Source organism: Phyllobates terribilis, unplaced genomic scaffold (assembly GCF_046119375.1).
Source record: "Phyllobates terribilis strain yellow unplaced genomic scaffold, ASM4611937v1 Scaffold_1__5_contigs__length_1240528914, whole genome shotgun sequence".
Lineage (NCBI taxonomy): Eukaryota > Metazoa > Chordata > Amphibia > Anura > Dendrobatidae > Phyllobates > Phyllobates terribilis.
In genome coordinates this window covers 994,117,085-994,125,891 of record NW_027362761.1, presented here as the reverse complement: position 1 = coordinate 994,125,891, position 8,807 = coordinate 994,117,085, and positions in this window count along the sequence as shown.

Here is an 8,807-nt window from a genome sequence, read left to right as displayed (position 1 = left end):
TGATGCGGCCTGGAGGCCGTGAAGAAGCAGCAGATGGGTCCTCTGTTCCCAGCCCCATCTTGCTGGTACCTGGGTCTGCGTGCGGGGGGTGGCGCCTTCCGGGGTCCTCTCCCGATTGTGCTTGGTCCTGCGACCGGGCCTGCGCACGCACGGTGGCCGTGCACGCCGGCAGGCAGGCCTTCCGGGCTGCGCACATGCAAGGTCGCGTCGCGCCCAGTGACGTTGCGCGCCGGAAGTCCGGGCTGCGCGGGGTCGTGTCGCGCCCTAGTACGAGTGCGCCGGAAGCCCGAGTCTGCTCTTGCACGGGGTGCGATGTCCAGGGACATACCAGTTTGCAAGCGCGTCGGGAGCCGCTGGGTCTTCGCAGGAGGGATCCTGCGGCGTAGCATGCCAGCTGGCATGAAGAGGACGGGAGTTTTCCCATCATTAGAACCACAGCAGTGGGGGTCGTACGAGTGCTGGCAGAACCGGTCAGAAGAGATCTCGTGAATCCACCTCCGCCAGATGGGAGCCTTCACGTGAACGGCAACCACCGCCTCCGGTACCCTAGTCTGAACGGTGGTGTGGTGAGTGATCTTCGTGAAAGTTCACCTTAGTAATGTGCTCTTCTGTTTATTCTCTTTTCTCTCCTTTCATTTCTTTCTGGTTGTTAGGAACCAAAAAAGTGTAGTTCCAAGAATAAGAATAAGGAGTGTGCATTATGTAAAGTTAGCCTTCCCAGCTCCTACGCTAAAAACCTTTGCTCTGATTGTATCCAGAAAACTATAGCAGAGGAGTCCCCTAGTTTTTCTATGGATTTAAAAACCTTGATCCAGACGGAGGTCAGGGATTCCTTAAAGAGCTTGACCTCTCGTATGAGGAGGAAGCAGAAACGGGTTTCCTCGGACTCAGAGGAATCAGTAGAGTCCCGTTTCACGAGGGAATATCCTTCCCCCTCTGACCTCTCTTCATTGTCTTCATCAGAGTCTTCGGATGATGATTGAGGGGGTATGCCTTGTTTTTCGGTGGACAATACTGAAAGATTGGTCAAGGCTATCAGAGTGACTATGGGTATTGCCGATGCTAAAGCTCCCAGAACAGTTCAGGATGTCATTTTCGGGGGCTTAGATCAGAAGAGGAGATGCACATTCCCAGTTAACGAGAGGATCAAGACTCTTATAGATAGGGAATTGAAAAAAACAGAGGAAAGGCCTGCTGCCTTCTTCTTCTTCTAAGCGGAGATACCCTTTTGAAGAGGAGGATGCAGCTAAGTGGGACAAAACCCCTAAAATTGATGTGGCCATCGCGAAGTCCTCGAAAAGATCCACACTGCCCTTTGAGGATTTGGGGACCCTAAAAGATCCGCTTGATAAAAAGGCGGAGTCTTTTCTTAAACAGGCCTGGGAGTCATCAGCAGGGGCTCTGAAACCGGCAGTGGCAGCCACCTGCACCGCCAGGTCTATGATGATCTGGCTTCAGCAGTTAGAGGACCAGATCAAAGGGAATGTCTCTAGAGAGAAAATTCTGTCGGGTCTTCCTCTTTTGCAGGGGGCGGCTGCATTCCTTGCAGATGCATCGGCAGATTCAGTTAGGCTGGCTGCCAGGTCAGCAAATCTTTCTAATGCAGCCCGTAGGGCATTATGGCTCAAGAGCTGGCCAGGGGATGTGCAGTCAAAATCTAAACTCTGCTCAATCCCTTGCAAGGGGGACTTTCTTTTCGGGAAGGCCTTAGATGACATCCTGGATAAGGCCGCGCACAAGAAACATGGGTTTCCAACTGTGTCTGTTCCCCGATATAAGAGCTCCTTTCGGAAGAGGAAATACAATTGGAGCAAGTTTCCCAGAGACCAAAGTAGCTGGAGAGACAGGAAGCCGAAGAACGGAGGCTTCATGTTCGGGGGTCCATCCTCCAAGAATAAGAAAGCCCCTAAGTGACGGACCTCCCCAGGTGGGAGGAAGGTTGTCCCACTTCCTTCCCGCCTGGGAAAAAAATCTCGTCCAGTGCTTGGATTTTAGGGATGATCAGGAGGGGACTGATGTTGGAGTTCAAAAACATTCCCAGAAACACCGTCAGGATTTCAGCCCCCAGAGGTCTAAGGGAGCAGATGGCCCTGCAGCAGGAAGTACTCACTCTGGTTGTGAAGGGGGTTCTAGTAGAAACACCTGTACCCGAGCAAGGGAGAGGGTTTTACTCAACTCTCTTCCTGATAAGCCGGATGGCTCCTTCAGAACCATTGTCAACTTGAAGAAGCTGAATGACCATTTGATTTACAGGCCATTCAAGATGGAATCAATAAAATCGGCCATAAAAATGTTGTTTCCAGACTGTTATATGTGCGTCTTCAATTTGAAGGATGCTTACTACCACGTCCCAATCTTTTCTGCACACCAACAGTTTCTGAAGGTAGCTGTACGGTTCGGCAAGCACATAAGGCAATTTCAGTTTGCAGCTCTTCCCTTTGGCATCTCCATGGCTCCAAGGGTTTTCACAAAGATTATCCTGGAAGTCACAGCGCATTTAAGGGAGAAAGATATCCTAGTCATCCCTTACCTGGACTATTTTTTAGTGGTGGGCTGATCAAAACAACTCTGCGCACTGGCTCTGGCGGAAGTCATGGCCAGTCTAAATGGCCTGGGTTGGATGTTAAATTTAGAAAAATGGAGACTAGAACCAAAAAAGGTTCAATCATTCCTGGGTCTCATTTTGGACTCGGAAAACCAGACTTGTCTTCTGCCAGAGGACAAGAAACTGAAGATCAGTTCCCTCATATCACGCGTAATCAGCAATCCATCCATGACCTTGAGAAATGCAATGTCTCTATTGGGTACAATGACATGTTGTATCCCAGCAGTTCAGTGGGCCCAGTTCCATTCCAGATGTCTTCAGCAGGAGATCCTGACAGCAGACAAACGTCTCAGAGGTCATCTGGATGGAAGAATATCCATTTCAAGTTTAGTAATCAACTTGCTGGACTGGTGGATGAATCCGGTAAATCTATCTCTGGGGGTTCCTTGGTCTTTCCAGGTGTCAAATACGATTATGACAGACTCAAGCGGAGAAAATTCTCACCTTAAAAACAGCCATGCTGGTAGCTCTAACGTCAGCTTGTAGGGTTAGTGATCTGCAAGCGCTGTCGCTTAACCATCCGTTCACTCAGGTGTGTATGGATAGAGTAATCTTAAGACCAGACCCGGCCTATCTTCCAAAAGTAGCCTCCAAATTCCATAGGACACAAATAATTACTCTCCCTTCCTTCTATCCTGACCCTAGGAATTCTGAGGAACAAAAGCTTCACACTTTAGATGTTAAGAGGGTATTAGTCCAGTATTTGGAGGTGACAAAGGCCTGGAGAAAAAGTGACACCTTATTCATCTCATTTCAGGGGTCTAGGAAAGAGCTTAAGGTTACAAGGGGGACCATAGCTAGGTGGGTCAGGGACACCATTGGCTTAGTGTACTCTTCTGGCAATCTGCCAGTTCCAGAGAACCTGAAGGCCCACTCCACCAGAGCTGTAGCTGCTTCCTGGGCTGAGAAGGCGGATGTGCCCATTGACATCATATGTAAGATGGCAACTTGGTTATCCCCCCGCTACATTTTACAAGCATTACCGTCTTGACCTTTCCTCTTCTACTGATCTGTCCTTTGGGAGGAAGGTGTTTGTAAGCGGTGATCCCTCCCTCTGGTGTCTGATCTCTCTAAATCTCTCAGGTGATGCTGTCATGGGAGAAGGGGAAAATATCCTAGTTACTTGCCGGTAACGGGATTTTACAGAGCCCATGACAGCACCATATTAATTCCCTCCCCTTTATCACTTATGGTGTGCACTTCTTAGGGTGTTTTATTAAGAAATGTTTAGGTGGTAGTTATGTACTAACCTATTTTTCGGAGGCCCTCCCATGCTCTGAAACAAAAACTGATGCGGAAGAGAGGTACCGCCTTTTTATTCAGTAGGTTCCTGTCCTTGGTGGGCGGATACCCTCTCTCAGGTGGTGCTGTCATGGGCTCTGTAAAATCCCGTTACCGGCAAGTAACTAGAATCTTTTTCAAAGTATTTTTCTCTGAGGATTTTGTAAACCTCATGGTGGCCCAAACAAATTTGTATTCGCAGCAATTTTTGGCACAAAACCGTCCATCATTTTCTAACTCAAACCGTGTACATGAGTAGAAATGATAACGTTTTGGGGCCTGGTCCTTCACATGGGGATAGTGAGGAAGCCAGAACTTCGGCAATATTGGAATGTTAATATTTTATATAACACTCCAGTGTTCTGCATCGCTATGACCTGTACATTTTTGAGGCCATCCAAAAATTTTTGCATTACAACAATAATGCACAGTGTCCTCCCCAAGATGACCCCAATTTTGACTGACTTTTTAAAGTTTGGCCGGTCATTGATTACTTCAGTAACAAGTTTGCTGAGGTGTACTTTACCCAAATGGACATCAGCATGGGTAAGTCCTATTCCATTTCAAGAGGAGGCTCAAATTCTGACAATACCTGCCCAGTAAGAGGGCCAGGTGCGGATTTCAATTCTACTGTGCTAAAGTACCTCAGGGTACACCCACAGGTTTAGAGTTTGATGGGAAGGACCCCCTGAATGTCCCCCTGTCCTGGGAGTCAGTGGGAAAATTGTGTGGGATTTGGCGCACCCACTGCTGGATCAAGGTTATCACCTCTATGTAGATAACTTTTATACCACTCTTCAAGTCCCTCTCTGCGCAAACTACCGCAACGTGGTACTGTCCGCAAAAACCAGTGAGGCCTCTCTAAGATGCTAATTGGGCTGCTGCTCAGAAAGGGTGAAAGCAGAGCCCAATGTAGCAACAATATGCTGGTGGTCAAGTACAAGGAAAATAGGGATGTCCTTTTCTTGATCACCATACATGGTGATGACCGCATCCCCACCACTGTATGAAGTACCTCTACACAGGTCACCAAACTAGACTGTGTACTGGGGTACAACAAGAACATGGGGGAAGGGGGGGTTAGTGGATCTGTTTGATCAAGTCCTCCAGCCGTACAGTGCCATGACAAAAGCCAAGGTGTGGTACAAGAAGCTGGCCATGCACATTGTACAGATGCCAATGTATAACGTTTTCGTGCTATCACAATGTACAGGCCAGACTGGTAGCTCGTACCTTCAGTTCGAGGAGGTACTGATCAAGGCCCTAATCTTTGGAAGTGAGGAAGAAGCGGGCCTTGGTCCTTCCGGAACTGAAGTTGCTCGTATCGTATCAGGCCTTCATTTCCCCTGGGAGGTCCCTCAAACCACAAAGAAAGGAAGGTTGTAAAAGAGGTGCAGAGCGTGTTACAGAAGGGGGACACCACTTATCAATGCGACACATCCCCCAACAAACCTGGCTTGTGTATAAAATAATGCTTCAAACTGTACGCCACATCCATGGACTACTAAATTAATTTCTGATTTATACACCTGCCAACCTGACATACACTACACAACTCATGTATGCCAACCTGATGCACTCCACACAACTTAGATATGCCACTACATTATAAAATTCACATACCAGGAAACACTAGATCAGTTGCAAAATGGGGTCACTTGGGGGTTTCCACTGTTTAGGCACATCAGGGGCTCTCGAAACACAACATGACGCCCGCAGACCATTCCATGAAAGTCTGAATTCCAAAACGTCACTCCTTCCCCTCCATGCCCTGCCGTGCTCCCAGACAGTAGTTTTCCTCCACATATGGGTTATAAGCATACTCAGGACAAATTGCACAACAAATTTTGGGGTCCATTTCCTCTTGTTGCCCTTGTGAAAAAAAAATTGGAGCTAAAATAACATTTTTGTGGGAAAAAAAAAAATTGGTATTTTATTTTCATGACTCAACGTTATAATTTTCTGCGAAGCACCTGGAGGTTCAAGATGCTCATAGCAGGTGTAGATAAATTCCTTGAGGTGTCTATTTTCCAAAATGAGGTCACTTGTGAGGGATTTCCACTGTTTAGGCACATCCGGGGCTCTCCAAACGTGACATGGGGTCCGCTCTTGATTCCAGACAATTTTGCTTTCAAAAGGTCGAGCGGTGCTCCTTCCCTTCGGAGCCCTGCCATGTGCCCAAAGAGTAGTTTTCTAACACATATGGGGTATCTGCATGCTAAGAAGAAATTGCACAACAAATTTTGGGATCCATTTTCTCCTGTTACCCTTGTGAAAATAAAAAAAAAATTGGGTCTAAAGTAACATTTTTGTGAAAAAAAAAAAGTTAAATGTTTATTTTTTCCTTCCACATTGCTTCAGTTCCTGTGAAGCACCTGGAGGTTTAATAAACTTTTTGAATTTGGTTTTAAGCACCTGGAGGGGTGTAGTTTTTAGAATGTCACTTTTGTTTTTTCAAATGTCATGTGGTCCCTAAAAAATGGTTTTGTAAATTTTGTTGGAAAAATGAGAAATCATTGGTCAACTTTTAAGCCTTATAACTTAACAAAAAAAAATTGTGCTAACTTAAAGTGGACATGTGGGAAATGTCATTTATTAACTATATTGTGTGACATAACTCTCTGATTTAAGGGCATAAAGATTAAAAGTTTGTAAACTGCAAAATTTCCGACTTTTTTTCACAAATAAACACGAGTCGTTTAGAAGAAATTTTACCACTGTCATGAAGTACAATATGTCACGAAAAAACAATCTCAGAATCAGTGTGATCCGTTGAAGCGTTCCAGAGTTATTACCTCATAAAGTGACACTGGTCAGAATTGTAAAATTTGGCCCTGTCATGATGGTGAAAATGAGGGGTGGGGGTGAAGGGGTTAACAGCTCCTTTACATATAAGTAAATGTGGATTTCTCTGAATTAAGACATCGGATTGCAGATATCAAGGTATTATTTTATTCAGAATCAAATAACCTGTGTGCCCATATAGATGGCTTATGAGGGTTGATTTTACTGACAGGTTCCCTTTAAAGCACCACTCTAGTGTTTTGGGTTTCTTTCAGCGCTGCAGTGGGGTTTTAAACATAATTCCCCGGTCATATACTCACTCTCCGGCATCTTCACCTGTTTTTGGAGCTACTCCGGTACTGCGGCGCCATCTTGTGAGCGCAGCTTCTGACTGGTCGGGCGTAAGGAGCTACGTCACGAGCTCTCAATGCAAGTCTATGAGAGCCAGAACGCGGCTCTCCGGTTCACTCCATGAAACACAGGAGTAGCCGGCAGGTCACAAACTGCAAGAGACGAAGCGACAGCGAAAACAGATGAAAATGCTGGAAGGTGAGTATCAGACAGGGGGCAGGCCCTTAGATTTTAAGCACCACTCCAGCGGTGAAATAAAAAAGATGCTGGAGCGGTGCTTTAAGCAGCTGTATGGCTCAACTTACAATCAAATTCCATACAAATGAATTGTGGCATGCTCCATCAGATTCTGGTTTCCATGACTTGTAAGAAAAAATTCTTATAATATGGCACCCAATAGTCGTCAGGATTGGCTGATGATGCAATGGTGGCCTCCTGCTCATTTTTCGACTGATATCTAGCCCTCATGTCTTCAAACGTGCTTTAAAAAAAGCACATCTGTTTAGATAAACCTACCACCTCACTTCCCTAACCTAACTCTCCCCTGTTCCTCCTAAATATTAATCTTAATCTGCCCCTGCGTATTCATCTGTCTTCACATCCTCCATGCACCAAATACCACACGGTAACTGCCCTTAGACAGATACTGGCTGATGACCATGTTCTTCCTACTGTGTCCCCCCAATTCCATATAGATTGTAAGCTTGCGAGCAGGTCCCTCACTCCTCATGTAACTGTTGAAATGTAATACATTGTATTGTTGTTATTGTCTGTCTATGTCCCTACTTAATTGTAAAGTGCTGTGGATTATGTTGGCGCTATATAAATAAAAATTGTTATTTATATTATTATTTCCAATGGCATATGTTTGGGAAAAGAAGAATCGGGCATGTTTGACTTAATCATGCTCAGTTATTTGTGTACGTTCATAGTGGATTTAGATGAGAAGACTATTAAGTTTACAGCGGCAGTGCAAAGGTTTACTTGATATGTATGCAATGAGCAAAAGTTTCGCTACAAGCCTTCATGGAGCCATATGCTTCTAGACCTGTTTTTTTCATTCCATGATATTCTTTGAATTTGGCCTCATTCAGACATCCTTTATTTTCTCGTACGTGAAAAATAGGGATAGATTTCCACCAGTTAGTGGAATCAGATTTTGTCAGGATGTCTGTTTTTACCATCGATGATTTTTCTGGTATGTAACAAAAAAAAAATTGCAACTCTTCTCCTACCCATTATACAACCCCTGGCAAAAATTATGGAATCACTGGGCTCGGAGGATGTTCATTCAGTTGTTTAATGTTGTTGAAAAAAAGCAGATCACAGACATGGCACAAAATTAAAGTCATTTCAGATGGCAACTTTAGGGCTATAAGAAACACTAAAAGAAATCAAGATAAAAAATGTGGTACTCAGGGCAATTTTTTTCAGACCAAGCAGAGGGAAAAAAATATGGAATCACTCAATTGTTGTAATCTTAAAACCGGACAGCATGTGCCATAAACCAGAGACGGATTTGTTAAAACAGATGCCATTAAGATGGTGTCCATACTGCACCCTTTTGTATTATTCACCCATTGAAATCTATTGGTGCGTCTCGTCTGAAAAACATAAGATATCAGTGCATGCTGCAAAATTGGTCCGTGTGGGAAAATGTTCCAATCAGTAAAAACACATTGACATTGGTTCGTGTGCAGTCTGGTTTCCACCCGGTCACAATGAAAACACATTTGTGTGAATGTACTCTATGGGTCATTTTATCTGTCCGCGAGGTCAAAAATGG